We start from the raw sequence: 19,382 nt of genomic DNA on the forward strand, positions 1-19,382 counted from the left end.
TTACACTACTATTGGCGGCGGATTCGGGTTCACTGTTCACTGTAGTGCCACAAGAGATCTGGAAAAGTCACTTTGTGGACAAAATAGGAGGGTGGTTAGTACCAAATGATGTTACTGCCGAAAGTGGTACAGGCGGAGAAGTTGGTATTCTAGGGTTTAGAACCCTCGTGTTTCGTTTTAAGGGAAGGCATGCTATGGGAAGAGTGTATATTGCAAAAAATGGTCCACCAGTATTAGGGTGGAAAGACCTGAAGTTATTGAACTTCATCTGCTGTAATCTTTCAGAGGTTAATGTCGAACCTTGGTGACCACTTTTCTCAGGTCGTTGTTTTTAAAGGCTATATTCTGATGATGGTCATGGATAGTTTCAGCTGAATACCGTTTAAAGGGATATGTGTCAATTTCTCTTTGTCTTACTTGCTGGAAGCCGCATACTTAATTATAATACTAATTATGGAAATTTATCTTGAGCTTCAGCTAGAATAACCAGCATGTCCTAAAAGTCTGCAAGATTTCATTTATAAGGTACAGTTGGTTCCAGGCATGTCAGTAGGCATTCCTTACCGCTTAAAGTAATTGTCCGAGACACAAAGCATGTGTAGATGATATATCTGTATAGTTTCTAGTAAATTTATTCAGGGATGATTTTAAAAGGTTGAATTGGAGTAGTTCTGAAAAACAATATGTTAGAATTGTTGAACTTAGTCCCAAATTTAAGGTCATCCAGGAGCCTCTTGGACCAAAAATTGTATTAAATCGTATTGATGTGAACATAGATAGACATGTTCGTTTTGTTTTTCAATGTGAAACTTCGGACGAGGCACACAAAGAGAAAAATCCTTAATTCACTGTCATGAATGATGAAAACAGTCTCATGATTTAGCTGCACTGTGTATTATGGTACAGTTTAGTGATCGTAGACTTATAGTTTGACGAATTTGAAGCTGAGTTGTTGTAGAGTTTCGTGACTAGTTCAGGTAGTGAATTAGAATTATTATTTATTTTTTTGCTTTACACTGTTCCAGGGGAAATTCTATGGTTGAAGGAGTGTATAGAATAGAATTGCTCCAGTAGGGATTATCTTTGTGTAGAAGAAAGATACTTCTAATTTAGAAAGAGGTTAGGTTTCTACACATAATTCCATTTCTTGGGGTTACAAGGTGAGCAGGTTGGGTTTTTGTTTTTTCAAATTTTAAGGAAGGGGATGTGCAGGGTGTGGCAGAGGTTTCTAAGTTTGCAGTCATGCCAGAGGTTAGTTCTTCAGAGGTTGTGAGGGCCAATGGTTCCCCTGATCTACCCGTTCCTGTTTTGAACACATTGGGTGGTGTTAGTCCTGGTCCAGTTACCTCCTCTTTTAACTCCTCACAGGTTCCAGGAGTTCCTGCTGATGAAGTTACCCATGTTCCTTCTGCAGATGAGATACGCATTGCTGGAGTAACAAAGTCAAGCAGTTCTGGAAGTCCTATTCGTACTCCAAGTAGATTTGATGATTTTGTGCGTTTGTAATATTTACTTATTTGTTCCTTTTAGTTTTATAAAGAAGGGGGATGTGTAGTGATTGCATGTTCCTTTAATGGTTAATGGAATTGTAATATGCATTAGAATCTTGTTCGTGTTGTTCTGCGGATTGTAGAATGTCATGACTTCATTCTTATACTGGTTACCTGTTTGATCAGCTGCATGCACCTTTATCTTCTGTACTACGAGATTAATAAATACTACATACAACCTTTGGAAAGTCGACTTATTTATGAAGAAGGTCACTACATAGCTCCCTGGTATCGCAGGGGAATCCCTGAATTCCCCACACTCACCAGACAGGTTGTCTGTTGAGAGGCGAGGTTGCAGAGACCTAACAATCACGCTACTGATCTGCTGCAGCCCCCTAGATGGGACAGGGGTGCCGAGTTGGCAGAGTACGAGACGTCTTCTCCATGACCACACAAGTGTGACTATTGTGTCGGAATGATGTAACTCCATGTTCAAATGTTTGTTCCAGTTGTTTTTTTGTCTTCTTGGGATCCTTTGTAGTCTTTTTTTTAATCCACGCACCAGTTCCTCCAGATACAGCATTGTACGCACCCTGCTACTCCCCCCAGCTCCCGGTTAGGAATTTGCCCGACACTAGGCCCCCAACTTAAGCATACTGAGGTGGCCACTCCTCCCATGGGCCATGGCTAAGGAGCTAAAAATACTTCGTCTTAATGTACAGGGGTTAAACAATCCCACAAAGCGTGCGGCGATCCTGTCCCTCTTGGAGGGTGCAAAGGGAGAAATATGCTTATTACAAGAAACACACCTCCTCCCCAAAGTTACCGCCCGCATGCGCTCCCGTTGATTCCCCCGCCAGTTGTGGTCCTCGGGGCCTGCAAAGAAGAATGGGGTCGCTATCTTATTTTTGCTGAAGTTTAGTGGTATGCTGCTCGCCACATTTGCTGAGATTAAGGAATGCCTCCTAGCGATCCGCATACAGTGGGGCTCCTTGACCTTCACCCTGGCCAACTTCTATACCCAAAATGAACGCCAGGAACTCTTTATCCTGAATGCGCTTGCACCAGTGCTTGCCACCACCGGCTTGGCAGTGCTCATAGGGGGAGATTTTAACCTAGTCATGGATTCCACGCTTGATCGCTCCTGCCAGTGTTCCTTGCAAACTGGGGCTATCTCTGCGTGTGGTTTGAAGTTGCTTGCTGAGGGAAGGGGCTTTGCAATACGTGTCACCAGCTGCACCCCTCCTTTAAGGGACTATACCTTTTACTCGGCTGCTCACAAGTCATACGTGCACATTGACCATTTCTTTGCGACTCTGTCACTTATGACTCAGGTGGGAGACAGTATTTGATATGGAAGCCGAGACACCAATGGAGCAAGACTGCGCCTGCTGCTGGGATTAGTTTCCCAGCGATCCTGACTAAGTGAAGTTGCTGGTGGACTTCGACCCCGGCACGCTGATAGCTTAAAAGTTGATGATATCTCCGACTTTGAGGAGATTCAGCATTGGGGCTGCTGTGATTTGTACCAGTATGCACCGGACCAACTCTCTTTACGTGTGAAAATAATATATTTAACCCTGTCCTGAAGAGGCCAAAGAAGATCTGGCTGAAACCATGGTCACGTCGCCACATCAGTGGAGGAATCTTGGAATAGCTGCAATTTTTTGTGATCTGTGGTATGTTACACTTGAATCTTGGGAATTTATAGCCATTTAGTGTGACACCTTGAAGGTTTCCTCCAAGTGGTTCTCCTATAATTGGAGAGAGACACTTGTGTATATATTTTTATATGGTTATCATTTGGATGTTTCATTTCTGTATCATGTGTTATGGTCTTAGGTCATATTGTTGAATATTGTATTGCAAAATATTAGGTAATTTTTGCTTCATGTTGCGCTTTGAATAGGCATCTCTGCCCTGTGTGTGCGAGAGATTGATGAGTTCAGAACAAACGAGTTTGGATTGAGAGGGTAATTAAAAGTACTCTTCTCTAAAAGTGTTGAGTATTGTTTCCTTTAATACCAATTTTGAGTGTACTATATTACGTCCCATACCCAGGTATTGAAGGGTTAATTGGGTATACCCCTGTTGTTTATCCATCAGGTGGGAGAGGCGACCATAGAACCACTTCTTTCGGTCACGCCATGATCTCGCTGACACAGCGGATGGGTGACTCGCCCCCCCTCTCAACTAGCGCTGCCCGGTGGAGATTGCGCGATGTGTTGCTACAGTCACCTACCACTATGACAGCAATTCACAAGGTGCTTGGAGATTACTTTAGTATAAACGATGTGGAGGGTACCCCCCTAGAACCGGTGTGTGTAGCGCTAAAGCTGGTGGTGAGAGGGGAATTTCGGTGGCAGAGAACCAAGTGCGACGTGAGAAACTACCACAGCTGGAGCAACCAGTCACACAGCTAGAATTCATAAATAAGTGCACAAGGGCCCCTGGGATATGGTGGGACCTTGAACGGAAGAGGTTACTCTTGAAATGCCTGGACCTGGCAGAATATGCAAGCACAAATTCTTCCTCAGTAGTGATCACTGTTGCCGTATGCTCACGCATAGACTACGCGCTAAAACCTTGCCGGGATCTGTTGACTCGGTTAGACGGGTCTCGGGTACAGAGGTGCACACAGAGGTGGCGATTGCGTCCACTTTCAAGGATTTCCATCAGGCATTGCACTCTGACTCAGGATGGCCCATGGTGAGACCCGATTCCCTACTTACGGGAAGCCCCAGTGACGTGCCTGCCAATGGCGGTAGCATCCCAAATGGACCAACTGATACAGATCGAGGAGGTAATCGTGGCTGGGGGACCAGATGGCTGGTCCGTAAAGAGGACGATAATCGCCTTATTTGAGAACTTTATGCTATGTCCTCTGTGGTGGATGCACTGGGCAAGACCAGAGGACAGGTGCTTTGGTAGGAGGAACTAGGGCGTACACTCTGCTCCAATGAATTGGCGGATATATTTTATAGAGCACACCACACCACCCACACGCAACATGGCTGGTACAGAGGCAGCCTACAAAATTGCATCTTATTGGTACTACACTCCAGCTTGTATTCATAAGTGAGACAAGGGGCACTCCGCGAGGTGTTGAAGGGGTTGTGGGCAGATGGGCTCTCTGTTGCATCTTATGTGGCACTGCCCCAATCGGGCCAGATTCTGGGAACAGGTATTAAATTACATCGATGAGCGTTTGACACTACTCTCCCGCGCTTCCCTTAATACACTATACTCGGTTTGCCGAATCCCCTAACTTTCCCGCACCGCTCCCTGCGGGGACAGCAGATGGCTCAGGCATTAAATGCTGCGCGCCAAGTAATACTAGCACTCTGGGGTCCCGGACCATACCTCCTGGCTTCACAGACTGTGGTCTGCCCTGGCAATGAAGTGACTGTCATTGGCAGTGGAAAATAAAGCTGCAACATACTTGGAGATATGGTCCGCCTTTATCTGTCTTCTCTCACTAGAATTCAGAGAAATGACATGCCCTAAATATCTACAGATTCTGCTCTTGCTCCCCCACCAAACGCTGATTCTATAGAGCCCCTACCAGCAGTGCTAGGCACATCTCAGAACACTTAAGGGGCTATAGGAGGTCTGGGAGGGATTTGGGAACATGCAACTGGTGCGGAGGAGGGAGGGGTGGGAGGGAAGGGAAGTTGGCTTTAGGTTATTTGTTCTTATAGCTTTATTTTATGTTTTGCTTTGCCTTCAGTTCATATGGGCCACCTATTGCTGCCGGTCTCCGGGTTGTGGGTGCACAGCTGTGTATCCCTAATTCTCATTACGTACACTGCCTGCCACTGGTTGTGGGCAAAAGCTGTGTTATCAATGTTAACGTTTGCTATCAGTAAACAGAATTGTTCCATAAAGTCACCTGCCGCCACTGACTGCATCACAGGAACACTAATTCACCGTTGACTCATTCTGTCTCCCTCATTCTCACTCCTTATCTGACTCACCCGGACTCTGTCTCCCTCATTCTGACTCAGTGTCACACTCAATTTCACTCACTGTCATTATCCCTCCCTCCCTCACTCATTCATTCTCACTCATACTCATTCTTCATATCTCCCATTTCCACTCACTGATTCACACGGTACCGACTCTCTCACTTTCACTCAGACACACACACACGTGCCCACACATACACACACTCAAAGGCACACGGTCTCACCACATGCGTACAACATTTAAAACTGCGCAGGTCCTGTTTGGCAGCCATAGAGCTCCTTTCTGCTTCCAGCTTTGCAGCATGAAACTGAAACCTCAAGCCTGTGCTTTCGCAAATTTGAAATTTCCGTCTTTGGTTTTTCAACCCACTCTTACCCAAGTCTGTGACAAATTGGGAAAGAATGAGTTGACAGCTGATTGGTATGTACCAAAAGGGGACTGCAGGGCTTAAGCCTTCAGCGCCCAATGAGTTGGGTGGTCAAGCCATAGGATCGGTGCTTCCGCCATGGTCTGATGCCTGCAATATGCTGGGGTTGCCACTGTGGCACTGCCAAGCATATTACTAGTTTCCTCAACGCCACAGTTTTCATGGTGATGAGCCCGCCATGAAAAAGGTGAAGAAACTAAGAGGGTCTTTAGGGTACCTGTTGCCTCAGGGCCAGGAGATGCATGCAGGGGGACACGTGGTACCCCCTTGCATGCAACCCCAGTTCCTGCACGGCATGAACTTAAAAGTCCATGCCGCGCAAGAACGTGCTGTGACGCTCCCATCGCAATGCCATTCTATGGGTCAGATATGAGTCTTTGAAAGGTGCTGCCGTGGGGCAGCCGCCGACGGTATTAAACTCGTAATCCAGCGAACGGTCTGATTACGGGTTTGGCGAGTGGCAACGGGGTGCTTGCATGGCAGCCTGCTGCCACACCACCGAACTCGTAATCATGCCCTTGGTGCCCGAGGATAGGCTGGGGTGGACTGGTTAAGTCCTCATTGGAAGCAGTGCAGTAAGTGAGTTATTTTTCCATAGAGTGCAGGATTTGGTGGCAGATTAGTGCATCTATAATGCAGCACAATGAGTTGGGTTAGTATTAGTAGGAGGAAGTATAATTTGTGCCATACAGCAGGGGTGTTTAGGTTTGCTTAAGATACAGTGTAGTGGGTTAATGTTCATTGAGTTAAGTTGATAACGTGCCCATAGGATGAAGTGAAGAGTGATAGATTATAATCCTGAAAGTGTTTTGGAGTGTGGTGCATAAGTGTCCCAAGAATGCAGTGTGGGGGGTGGGGGATGGGGTTGGCTTCTGATGATGCAGGTCACTGTGCTGGGTTGGCACCTCGAGTGCAGTACTCTTTGTCAGTTTGTTTTGCTAAAATGCTATAATATGCCGTACGGTGTGATTTTGCTGTCCTTTGGGTGCAGACCAATATGGCTGTTCAGTATGCCTAAGTTGTTGAGCAGTGTAATGTGTCTGTGTGTATGTGGCAGAACGAGATGCCTTGGTGTCCTGAGGATGCAGTGTAGTTGATTAGTATCTGCATGATGCAGTGCAATGAAGTGGGTTACATATCTCTAGAATGTAATGTGCATGGTAGAGGATGCCCTGATTTTTTTTTGTAGGGTTCTGTGTATTGGATACAGTGTGATTGTTACTTTCCCTCACAATGAAATGCACTATGATGAGTTGCTGTAGTAGGGAACGGTGCAGTTTGATGGCTTAATGTATCTATTGTGCAGGGGACAAATACTCTTGGTTGCACTGCAGTGTGGTTGGTTTGTGTTCTTGGTTTGATGGTGGGTTTGTCCCAAGGTGCAGTGTGTTAATGTCCCACTGCTGCAGTTGATTGTCATGTTTAATCGACCACAGGGTGCAGTTGGAGGGTTAGTGTTCAGAATGTGCAGTGCAGGGTTGGGTTATTGTCCACAGGATACTGACCAGCGTTTTGGATTGGTTTCCTTAATGTGTATTCTGTTAGGTCATTGTCTCTCCCCAACAAACTCAGCGAAGGTCTCAAATTATGTACTAAAAAGGCAATATGGCTTCGAAGTGTGCATGCACCTCAGAAACATTTTTGGTTAGATATAGACCTAGCTGCATTCAGTGCTCGAAATCATCCAGAAGCTCTTTGACAGATATATTTTTTGTGGAGAAAAGCACACATCATTAGACCGATTTAAAAATAGGCTGGTGGAGGGCAATCCAAGAATTGTTCCTTTAAGTTGTATAAATGTTTGCATGGCAGGGGATTCATAAAATACCTTAGATTCCCACGAAACCTGTCGAAGGACTATATGGGTCCAAACTGCTAGAATTAAGCCATCAATAACTCGGATATATTATTACATTTGGAATTCTTTCAGTTCAGTCCTATTCTTTACCCCTGTATCTTCCACGCCTGTATTTGTAAGATGTGAACACACAGACCCAGACATTCTTCCTCTTTCCTGTCTGATGGTTACAGGCAGGCCCTCTTTGACGTTCTCCTCCTTTACTGTTGTTTACGTAACCCTTGTGTTCTGTGTCATTCTGGCCCATTTCGAAATGTTGCTCTTTTCCCAACACCTGCTCAGTGTAGATAAACCAGAAATATATTCAAGCCTTTCGGAGGGAGACTTTTTAGGTCTCGGCCTAGCGATGGCTGCGCTTGCGCAGTCTCGCTGGCGAGATTTTATGTTTTTAGGTATGGAGGCTTGAATCCGCCCCTCTTCTCCATTGGCTGGCTTCCTAAATGGAGGCCAGCCATTGGAGGAGAGGGGCGTCACTCCGTTCAAGCCCGGATTCGGGGGGGGTTTGGTGTTCTTTCTCTCCCTGACGTCATCGGCAGAGAGCACGCCCCTCATCACGCTGCCTGCACACCTAAGTCAGCTCTCTGATTGGTGTTCCTTATTAACCAATCAGAGGGCCGACTGACGCGTGCAGGCAGCATGAGCAGACTCTGCCTCCTCTCCACACAGCGCAGCACGGCCACATACTTGTTCAACGTGAAAAGTGTTTTTAAAGTTATCTAAATAAAAGAACTCTGCAAATTAAAACGGGGCATGTGAAAAAAATTAATGGGTGTTAATAACTCCCCCTCTCAAAAATGGAAAAAAAAGCTCAAGAGGGAACGCATTCTGCGCACGCTCTTTACACGAAACCAGAGGGCATTTCAGATGTGCCTAATAAATGTGCGGGAAAAAACATATTCTCTGTCCTTAAACACCGTTGTTGCTAAAAACACGTGAATTCGGGAAACCTGAAATATAGTCTTCGCTCGGTGTTCACTACCCGGCTGAAACAGGCGAGTTGAAAAGAGCTCAGAAATGCCTATCATGCGAGGCCACATAAAGTGACCAGAGGGCTTGGGCGCGGACTCGCTTCCCACACACTGGAGCTCAGTCTGGGCTCCTGCTCGCACCTCATCCCTCGCTGCCGACCGGAAGTGACGCGCCTTCACCTGCTGCTGCCGCCTCAGGCTATCCTGTTGTTGGAGTTGGCAGCAGCCGCTTGGGAGCGAGTACGCCGATCCGTCGCCTGCCTGCCCCTGCTTCTCGTTCCAGCCGCCACCTGTAGGATGGGGATCCAAGCACCTCTGCTGCCCTTGGCGGCTTTGCTGCCGGTTGGAGTCGGTGAGTCCGAGCGCTCATGGGGTGACCTGGGAGGAGCCGCGTGCAGTTGGTGCTGGTGGGGGACTCCCACACAAAGCGAGTGCCTCTGCCGACAAGGAGATTGGTCAAACTCCAGACCCTTTCACCGATGTGGTGTCCCACGGTTAAAGCTGCCCATAACTTTTTTTTTTTAACTGCACCCATCCCTCGCTGCACCCGGCCATGAAGGCGGCTGTAAAGTTTAATGTCTCTGTTCCCTCGTCCCCATCAGCCACGCTTTCCTCCGAGAGAGAGCGCTTCCACTCCCGCTCGCCCTCCCTCGATTCTCAATACCCAGATCCGATCCCCACGGCACAGGGCTGTTTAAATGTTTAAGGAACAAATGCAGAGATCAGCATCTAATGTGCTAGTCAAAGTGCTGAATCCCCCCTCTCCACCTCTGCTCTCACCTCCACCTCCACTCCCCCCCTCCCTCCCTGCACCTTTACTCCCACCTCCACTGCCACACCCTCCTTCTTCCTTCCTCCCTACACCTCCCCTCCCCCTCCACCCACTTCCACTCCACCCTCCACTCCCTCTACCCCCTCCACCTCCACTCCTGTTTCCCTTCCCTCCACCTCCACTCCCACCACCAACTCCACTCCCCCTCCCTCCCTGCACCTTTACTCCCACCTCAACTCCCTCCTCCTTCCCTGCACCTCCTCACCCCCTCCCTCTACTTCCACTCCCACCTCCTCCACTTCCACTCCCACCTCCCTCCACTTCCACTCCCACCTCCCTCCACTTCCACTCCCACCTCCCTCCACTTCCACTCCCACCTCCCTCCACCTCCCTCCCTCCTCCCTCAACCTCCAATCTCCCACTTTCACTTCCTCCTTAATCCCTCCACCTCACTCACTCACCCCCTCCCTCCACCTGTACTCCACCCTCCCTCCCTGCACCTCCACTCCCCCTCCTCCCATCCCCTCCCTCCCTGCACCTCCACTCCACTCCTACCCCGCCACTCCCTATACCTCCACTCCCCCCTCGCCCCCCTGGCCCCTTCCTTGCATAAACATTAAAACGTTTATATAATGTTTTCTAGGTTATATATATAAAGTGACAAATGGTTATAACACTTTCTTAATTATAATTTATAACTTTTAAACATGCTGCACAACATTCACAATGCTCTGCAACACATTAACACCACCACAACCACCACCACATCCACATCCACCACCGCCACATCCACCACCGCCACATCCACCACCACCACATCCACCACCACCACATCCACCACAACCACCACATCCACCACAACCACCACATCCAGCACCACATCCACCAGCACTACATCCACCACTACCACATCCACCACCACCATATCCACCACCACCACATCCAACACCACCCCGTCGACCACATCCACCAGATCCACCACCACCACATCCATGTGTGTGTGGCTCTGTGTGTGTGTTGGGCTCTGTGTGTGTGTTGGGCTCTGTGTGTGTATTGGGCTCCGTGTGTGTGTTGGGCTCCGTGTGTGTGTTGGGCTCTGTGTATGTGTTGGGCTCTGTGTGTGTGTTGGGCTCTGTGTGTGTGTTGGGCTCTGTGTGTGTGTTGGGCTCTGTGTGTGTGTTGGGCTCTGTGTGTGTGTTGGGCTCTGTGTGTGTGTTGGGCTCTGTGTGTGTGTTGGGCTCTGTGTGTGTGTGGCTCTGTGTGTGTGTGGCTCTGTGTGTGTGCGGCTCTGTGTGTGGGTGGCTCTGTGTGGGTGGCTCTGTATGTGTGTGTGGGTGGCTTTGTGTGTGTGGCTCTGTGTGTGGGTGCAAATGCAATAGGTCTCGCATTTGCGAGCGATTAAGCTATTGGCATTGTAAATGACAATGCCATTTATTTATATGTTTTAAAAACAAAAACATAAATAAAAATAATGTCATGAGCAATGCCAATAGCTCTAACTTCAACAATGCCGAGACCATTGCTTTGTAAATGCTTGTTTATAAATCTTCTGCTGACAGAGTTTATAATTTTTCTTCACTAAACTTGCTCAAGTGTGGTATTTATGTTCATTTTTACAAAACGTCACACCCGTCTGCTGCAGCTTTATGGTGACGGGAGCTGGGCTGGAGGTCGTCTCAATGGACCAGGCCACGTGCCTTGGGTTCTAGAGGTGTGATGGCATGCCAAAGGCCTTGCCCTGTATGCGTGAGCCTACTCAGCATGGAAGCATGCTACATCCAGTGGGTACTAGGGCGTAAGGCCTAGGCACAGGGCATGGCTGGAAGCCACACCCTCTGCCCAGACGCGCCCTGCCAGATGCAATCAGGCCTGAGGCATCAGGGTTATTTTAGATTTCTCTACACTTAAATAATTACTTAAATAACGGAAACTCAATCAATCAGTCAATCATAGCATTTGTATAGCGCGCTACTCACCCAGAGGGGTCTCAAGGCGCTGGGGGGAGAGGGGTCCGCTACTGCTCGAACAGCCAGGTCTTGAGTTGCTTCCTGAAGGAGAGATGGTCCTGGGTCAGCCGAAGGTGGATGGGGAGGGAGTTCCAGGTCTTGGCTGCCAGGTAGGAGAAGGATCTTCCTCCGGCGGTGGCTCTGCGGATGCTTGGTACGGCGGCGAGGGCGAGGCTGTTCGATCGTAGCTGGCGGGTGGGCGTGTAGAAGGTCAGGCGGTTGCTGAGGTACTTGGGGCCCAGGTCGTGGAGAGCCTTGTGTGCGTGGGTGAGGAGCCTGAACGTGATCCTCTTGCTGACGGGGAGCCAGTGCAGGTCTCTCAGGTGGCCGGAGATGTGGCCGTGTCGGGGGATGTCCAGGACGAGTCGTGCGGAGGCGTTCTGGATGCGTTGGAGTCTTTTCTGAAGTTTGGCTGTGGTTCCGGCGTAGAGGGTGTTCCCGTAGTCCAGTCGGCTGGTGACGAGTAAGTCCAATTGGTCGCACACTGCTTGTCCTATCAGCGTGTTGCCCCAAAGCATTGTGGTCCATGAAGCAAGCATCAGCGGGTGCGCCTCTGCCAGGGTCTTGAGCAAAAAAATCACTGTCGCGTTAGCCATCCCTGGACACGTGTTTCGAGGTTGTTACCTCTCGTCAGCAGGGAATAGGCATATATGTAGGGGTGCTGTGTAGGCTGCCAAAAAATATCTTCAGGTCCGGTACCACTCGTGGCACGCAGGTGCGTAACCCGGGCTCGTCAGCCCCACCAGCTCAAGGGAGCTTGAATATAAAAGAAAGTCCAATTGGTCGCACACTGCTTGTCCTATCAGCGTGTTGCCCCAAAGCATTGTGGTCCATGAAGTAAGCATCAGCGGGTGCGCCTCTGCCAGGGTCTTGAGCAAAAAATCACTGTCGCGTTGGCCATCCCTGGACACGTGTTTCGAGGTTGTTACCTCTCGTCAGCAGGGAATAGGCATATATGTAGGGGTGCTGCGTAGGCTGCCAAAAAATATCCTCCGGTCCGGTACCACTCGTGGCAAGCAGGTGCGTAACCCGGGCTCGTCAGCCCCACCAGCTCAAGGGAGCTTGAATATAAAAGAAAGTCCAATTGGTCGCACACTGCTTGTCCTATCAGCGTGTTGCCCCAAAGCATTGTGGTCCATGAAGTAAGCATCAGCGGGTGCGCCTCTGCCAGGGTCTTGAGCAAAAATTCACTGTCGCGTTGGCCATCCCTGGACACGTGTTTCGAGGTTGTTACCTCTCGTCAGCAGGGAATAGGCATATATGTAGGGGTGCTGCGTAGGCTGCCAAAAAATATGGCGAAGATAGCAGAGAATCGAAAGAAGATGCATCGCGGAACACAAACTACACTTACCACAGTCCTTAAGGGCGATCCTGCTGGTGTGTGAGTAGTGTGCGACCCCACCCCCAATTGGCTGGTGACGAGTGCCTGGGTGACGGTCTTCCTGGTCTCGGTGGGGATCCATCGAAAGATCTTACGGAGCATGCGCAGGGTGTTGAAGCACGATGAGGAGACGGCGTTGACTTGTCTGGTCATCGAGAGGGAGGAGTCCAGGATGAAGCCCAGGTTGCGTGCGTGGTCCTTTGGCTTGGGAGTGGTGCCCAGGGCAGGGGCCACCAGGAGTCATCCCAGGCGGAGGGCGATGATCCCAGGATGAGGACTTCCGTCTTGTCTGAGTTCAGTTTCAGGCGGCTGTTCTTCATCCACTCTGCGACGTCTTTCATCCCTTCGTGTAGGCTGGTTCTGGCGGTGGCGGGGTCGTTGGTGAGGGAGAGGATTAGCTGGGTATCGTCGGCGTAGGAGATGATGTTGAGGTTGTGTTGGCGTGCGATAGCTGCGAGGGGGCCCATGTAGACGTTGAAGAGGGTGGGGCTGAGTGATGATCCTTGTGGTACGCCGCAGATGACTTCGGTGGCCTCGGATCTGAACGGGGGGAGGCGGACTCTCTGGGTTCTTCCAGCGAGGAACGAGATGATCCAAGTTCAAAAGACCTTTATTCGAATTTCATAAAATTCATAAAAGTACCGATCAGAACAACAATCCATTTAAATATATATACAAGCAGATAAAAAGAATGTTATACAGAAAAACATTTCATAATATCATAATATTAAATTCCATACAGTGACAATACAGTGCATTTCATTTCATTATATTATTTTCATTGTGGCACCATTTAAACTAATTGCTATATTCAGGGCAATCAAGTGGGAATGTAACGTTTGTACACTATCTAGAATGGCCCCACAGTCGACTCCCCTCCATTTTAAACGAAGGCCGTCAATTGACGGTGTGATGTCCCTTGCACCATTTAAATTCATAAAAATCGGACTTGGTGCAAAATTCAAGATCACAACCAGTGGATTATGATCACTAAAGGATGTTTGCACCACAGAAGTTTTTGCTATACAATCTATAAGCAGTGGTGATGTGAATACATAATCAATAGTAGAGCTGCTATCCCTGCTAATGAACGTGGGGGCATAAGGGGAGTTAGGGTTATACCCTACTCTCATAGCGTCAGCAAGGTCAAATTCGGTTAGTATATTAGACAGTTCCGAACCCCTGCGTTCCGCTGGATCAGGATAGGTCTGATTTTCAGACCCATGACTCTCTATTAATTTCGCATTAAAATCACCCCCTATTAAAATACCTGACTCAGTGTCTGCTGATAGGGAACATTCCAATTTACATAAAACCTTTGATAATGCCAAAAGATTCTTGTTCGGTACATAATAAAAATCATTATTATAAAAATTGATTAAATAAACTGTGGTCTTTGACTTTGACTTATATTCAAGAATTTGAATATTGGGGTTATCAGGATTATCACTCTGCAGGTCTCTAATTGTGCCGCCTGCCAGGATCTTAATCCCAATGAATAGGCCACCCACTGCTCGGCCAAAACTGGGTTTAGGTGATGTTAGACTAAAACAGTGATAGCCTCTATGTACAGATTCCCAACAGCCCATGTTTCTTGGAACATAAGAATATCCACATCATTAATTATCTCCATCCATGCAGGGTCCAATAACTTAGATTCCAGTCCTGCAACATTCCAGCTTAGAATTGATAGACCATGAGTAATGCAACGTTTACCGGGCCTACCCCCAGTACTCCCTGTTTTGTCATGGATTGTGTTGACAACAACAGGCAAAATACTGTTAGCGGGCATGATTTCCACAGGACCATCCAGATCCTGACAATCCACAACTAATGCTGGATGTCCCTCTGGTTTACTAACTGTAGCTTGGCTATAGATATTACTATTAGTCATTATGTCCAGTCAGTCCTGCTCATCTAAATTGGAAAAATATTCAAACCGATTATGAGTAGGAATGTTAAATGTTGACCTAGCTTCAGTTATCGGTGTGAACTGATGAGGGTCAGGGACAGGGTAAGACCTATCTCTATAGTTATATTGGTGCATAGTTGAGAATTGCGGGTGGTGCAGGGGATGGGAAAAAGGTATTGACATTGGGACCTGATTCCGCCAATTGTGGCCATTCAAGTGATTAAAATCCTGATTTTGGATAAAGAGCGGTGATTTGATCCTTGTTCCAAAATTCATATCTTGATAAGGAGTTGTGGGGTGATTCACCAAGCTTGTTTAGGGGGTATCAAATGTCTGTAAAAATAGCCTAGTGGTAGGAGTGTAGTATTGAATTCCCATGGTGAGGGTAATGGGGCACTTGCTAGTGTTTTCTCTGCCCATTGGGGGTTTTTAAAATTTATTGTAACACAGTCACCCTCAAACTTTTTCCTGAGTGGGCCTATCCAGCCCACTCTCTGGGTGTTGATGATCTCCCTTGCACCTTCTATAGGAAAATTGCAATTTGCAATTAACCAATGTAAGATTTTATTTTTATGGGATGTGGGAGTTTCATCTTGGTCCTTTCTTAATTTAGAAACATTAACTAGGACCAACACATATGCCCCGCATTCCGGTGGAAGGTTAATACGGGAGGGAACTTGCCTAATTGTTTTTTGTGGCGGTTGGAGCATGGGGGAACTACTTGCGGGATTCAGAGATTGACCCACAGTAGTCCCATTCGATTGTTTAGTGTTCTGATCCTTCCTTATATCTAAGGCTACGTTGTTAGTTCTAGGGATAGCGGTTAGCTGACTAGCAGTTGTCCCTTTGGGTGGGACTGATGGGGGTTTAGGTACAGTATTTATATTTGTAGTTGGTGCTTGTGAAGTGTTGGATTTAGTGCCTACTATTTTGGTGAGAGTAGGTTTAGTTGCACCGTTTACAGCGCCTTCTTTGGATAGACTCTTAATAGGGATGCTTAGTTCGGCTATTTGCTTTTCTATCCGAGTGAGCCTACTTTCAATGGGGGACAAATAGATACTAAGTAGCTCACCAAACTTTTCCAACATGCGATCATTTACAGTTTCAATGTTGACATTGATGTCACCATCCTTATCTGATGTCCCACCCTGCTGCTCCTCCTCAATAGTCTCCTTTGTCCTGCTCATATTTTGATGGGAGTTTGAGTTTACACCTTTCCTAGTTTTCCTTTTGGGCAGGCCATGTTTTCTGACCTTTGGAGACCGGAGCTTCGGTGCATATTGTTTTTGTTTTTGGATGGCACCCTCACGTCTGCCTCTTAATTGCCTCGTGTTATCTACTGATATATCTTCAGGGGTGGGGTTAATATGCAAGTCTGGGGTCTTCTCCAAATCCATGCTAATATCTGTCTCAGAGTCTATCAGGGGAATTGAGGCAGATAAGTTTACCTCACTTGGGATGGTATGAGTATCAGTGCATACATTTATTAAAGGTCTAATATTGATAGGCGTAACCTGGGTAGGTGTGGTAGCAGAAGCAATAAGACCAAGGGATGAACGTTTGGCATGGGCCAGATCTTGTGAGACCCTGCGTTCTAAAAGGGAAATACCCTGGTTTATAGCATCGTTGGCCTTAAATATAAAATTGTCAATGGGGCCAATTACTGAACCACCCCCAGCAGCAGCTGTTCTACTGCGACTGCCCCTTGGAGACATAATAATAATGGGAGGTAATATACTAGACCAATCACAGAGTGGGATCAGGTGTCAGATCTGTTGGGCACTTCAATAAACAAATACGTGGGGCAAGATATAAGTTGCCACACAAACTACAGAGCAAAGCAAAACAGATAATTAAATGTCAGTATATTGATGCTCCCAACGCAAGTATAGAAAAATAGAGTCAGTGATCCTCAGAGCATCTGCCCGGGCACATAGTCAGGTAACAGTCAGGTACCTTAGAGTAGAAATGTTAGGGGGCTGCGCCCGTCCCGTCCTCCTTCGGCCTCTAGAGGGCCACAGAGGGCCCGCTCTTTGCCCGGGCTTAGCCCGGCGTCACGCCCGCGTCCCGCGAGGCGGGGTCTCTGGCGTCTTTATGCGCCTCCTGGCGCTTTGGTGGCGTCACTGGGAGCGCGCCGCCGCAGAGGCTGCCGGGATTAGCAGTCCCGGGGCGGCTGCGCTACTGGCAATGGTGTCGTCGTTTTTCCCCGCTCAAAGTGACTCTTGGCGGTGGACTCGGCGTGCAAAGCCTCCCCTGTCTGCTGCTGTACCGGCTGGTAAGTTCCCCCAGTGCTCGCCGGGTCTCTGGCGTCTTTATGCGCCTCCTGGCGCTTTGGTGGCGTCACTGGGAGCGTGCCGCCGCAGAGGCTGCCGGGATTAGCAGTCCCGGGGCGGCTGCGTTAATGGCAATGGTGTCGTCGTTTTTCCCCGCTCAAAGTGACTCTTGGCGGTGGACTCGGCGTGTAAAGCCTCCCCTGTCTGCTGCTGTACCGGCTGGTAAGTTCACGAGATGATCCATTCCAGTGCCTTCTCTTGGATTCCGATGTTGCTGAGGCACTGTACTAGGGTGCAGTGGCAGACAGTGTTGAACGCTGCCGAGAGGTCCAGGAGGATGAGGGCCGCTGTTTCCCCGTTGTCGAGCAGGGATCTGATGTCATCGGTGGCAGCGATCTGGGCGGTCTCGGTGCTGTGGTTGGCTCGGAAACCGAGGGGTCGAGGGATCCATTCGTCTCGAGGAAGGCGGCGAGCTGTCTGTTGACGGTCTTCTCGATGACTTTGGCAGGAAAAGGGTGGAGCGAGATGGGGCGGAAGTTCTTGAGGTCGGTGGGCTCCGCTGTTGGTTTCTTCAGGAGGGCACTGAGCTCGGCGTGCTTCCAGCTCTCCGGGAAGGTGGCGGTGTGGAAGGAGGTGTTGATGATGTCCCGGAGTTGGGGTGCCATGATGGAGTCGGCCTTGTTGAAGACGTGGTGGGGGCAGGGGTCGGTTGGTGATCCGGAGTGGATGGTGTTCATCGTGCGGGTGGTGTCTTCGGTGCTAACCGGGGTCCAGTTTCAGAGGGTGGTGGTGGGGGGCGTTGGTTCGGCGGTTGGGTGCGTGGTTGGTGCGCCGAAGCTGTTGTGTATGTCTGCGATTTTGCGGTGGAAGAAGGTGGCGAGTGAGTCGCAGAGGTCTTGTGAGGGTGTGAGGGTGTGATGTTGTTTCCAGCGCTGGGGTTGGAGAGCTCTTTGACGATGCTGTAGAGTTCCTTGCTGTCGTGGGCGTTGTTGTCCAGTCGTTCTTTGAATGCTGTCTTCTTGGTGGTGCGGATCAGCTGGTGGTGCTTGCGGGTGGCATGCTTGAGGGCGGTCATGTTGTCTGTGGTCTGGTCGTGGCGCCAGGCTTTCTCGAGGGTGCGGCAGTTCTTCTTGGAGTCCTTGAGTTCGCCGGTGAACCAGGGGGCTTTCTTGCTGCCGGACCTGCTGGGAGGGTTCTTTAAAGGTGCGAGGTCATCGGCGCAGGTGGTCAGCCACTGTGTGAGGTTGCTGGCTGCTTCGTTGGGGTCCGTTGTGCTGGCGGGAGGGTTCTGGCTGAGGGAGGTGGTGAGCTGTTGCGGGTGGTGGTGGGTCATGGTTCTTCTGAAGCTGAAGTGGACGCAGCTGTGGTCAGTCCAATGGAGTCCGGTGGAGTGGCTGAAGGAGATGTGCTTGCTGGAGGAGAAGACGGGGTCAAGCGTGTGGCCGACGTAGTGGGTGGGTGTGTTCACCAGTTGCTTGAGTCCGAGGTTGGCGAGGTTAACCAGCAGGGTGGTGGTGTTGCTGTCCTTGTTGTTCTCCATGTGGAAGTTGAGGTCCCCTAGGAGGATGTAGTCAGCGGAGGGGAGGGCGTGTGGGCTGATGAAGTCTGCGATGTCTTCGCTGAATTGTGTGCGTGGTCCCGGGGGTCTGTAGATGAGGGTGCCTCTGAAGGTCGTCTTGGGGTCGGTGTGTATCTGGAAGTGGAGGTGTTCGGCGGCGGTGAAGGTGTCGTTGGAGTTGGTCGAGATGCGGATGGTGTTCTTGTGTACGATGGCGATGCCTCCTCCAGTCTGGTTGACGCGGTCCCTCCGGGTGATCTTGTATCCGTCCGGGATGGCTATGGCGATGTCGGGTGCTGAGGGAGGCGTTCATCCACGTTTCCGTGAGGAAGGCGACGTCTGGTGATGTTGTGTCGAGGAGGTTCCAGAGTTCGACGGCGTGTCTGTGGACGGAGCGGGTGTTGAGCAGGATGCACTTGAGGTGGTTGTTGCTGGTGCTCGGCTTGGCGGGTGCGGTGCAGGTCCGGAGGCAGGTGAACTTGCAGGATTGGCAGGTGAAGGGTCCGTGGGTGGGTTTCGGGGTGGCTCGGTGGCAGGCGGCATTCCGGTTGGGTTTGAGTGCGTTGAGGGTGGCGGCGTCGAAGGTCCGTCGTGTGGGCTGACATCGTCGGGGGCCAGGGGCCCTGGCGCTGGGCGCGGGCCAGGCGCGGACGGGCGCGGACGGGCTTGCCTTTGGCGCGCCTTTCGGCGCACAATCGGCCCGCCCGCTGCGCGTACACGCAGGCTCCATATGAGGCCAAGTGGGAGGGCGGAGCAGCTGGGAGGCGG

At 49.6% G+C, this 19,382-nt stretch overlaps 1 protein-coding gene across 2 annotated transcripts in view; it reads left to right on the top strand.

Moving 5' to 3' along the window:
• PGGT1B (protein geranylgeranyltransferase type I subunit beta) overlaps positions 1-19,382 on the top strand; it is a 315,684-nt gene that overhangs the window by 151,734 nt on the left and 144,568 nt on the right. The gene's annotated exons all lie outside the window — the stretch shown is intronic.

Source organism: Lissotriton helveticus, chromosome 2_1 (assembly GCF_964261635.1).
Source record: "Lissotriton helveticus chromosome 2_1, aLisHel1.1, whole genome shotgun sequence".
Classification (NCBI taxonomy): Eukaryota; Metazoa; Chordata; class Amphibia; order Caudata; family Salamandridae; genus Lissotriton; species Lissotriton helveticus.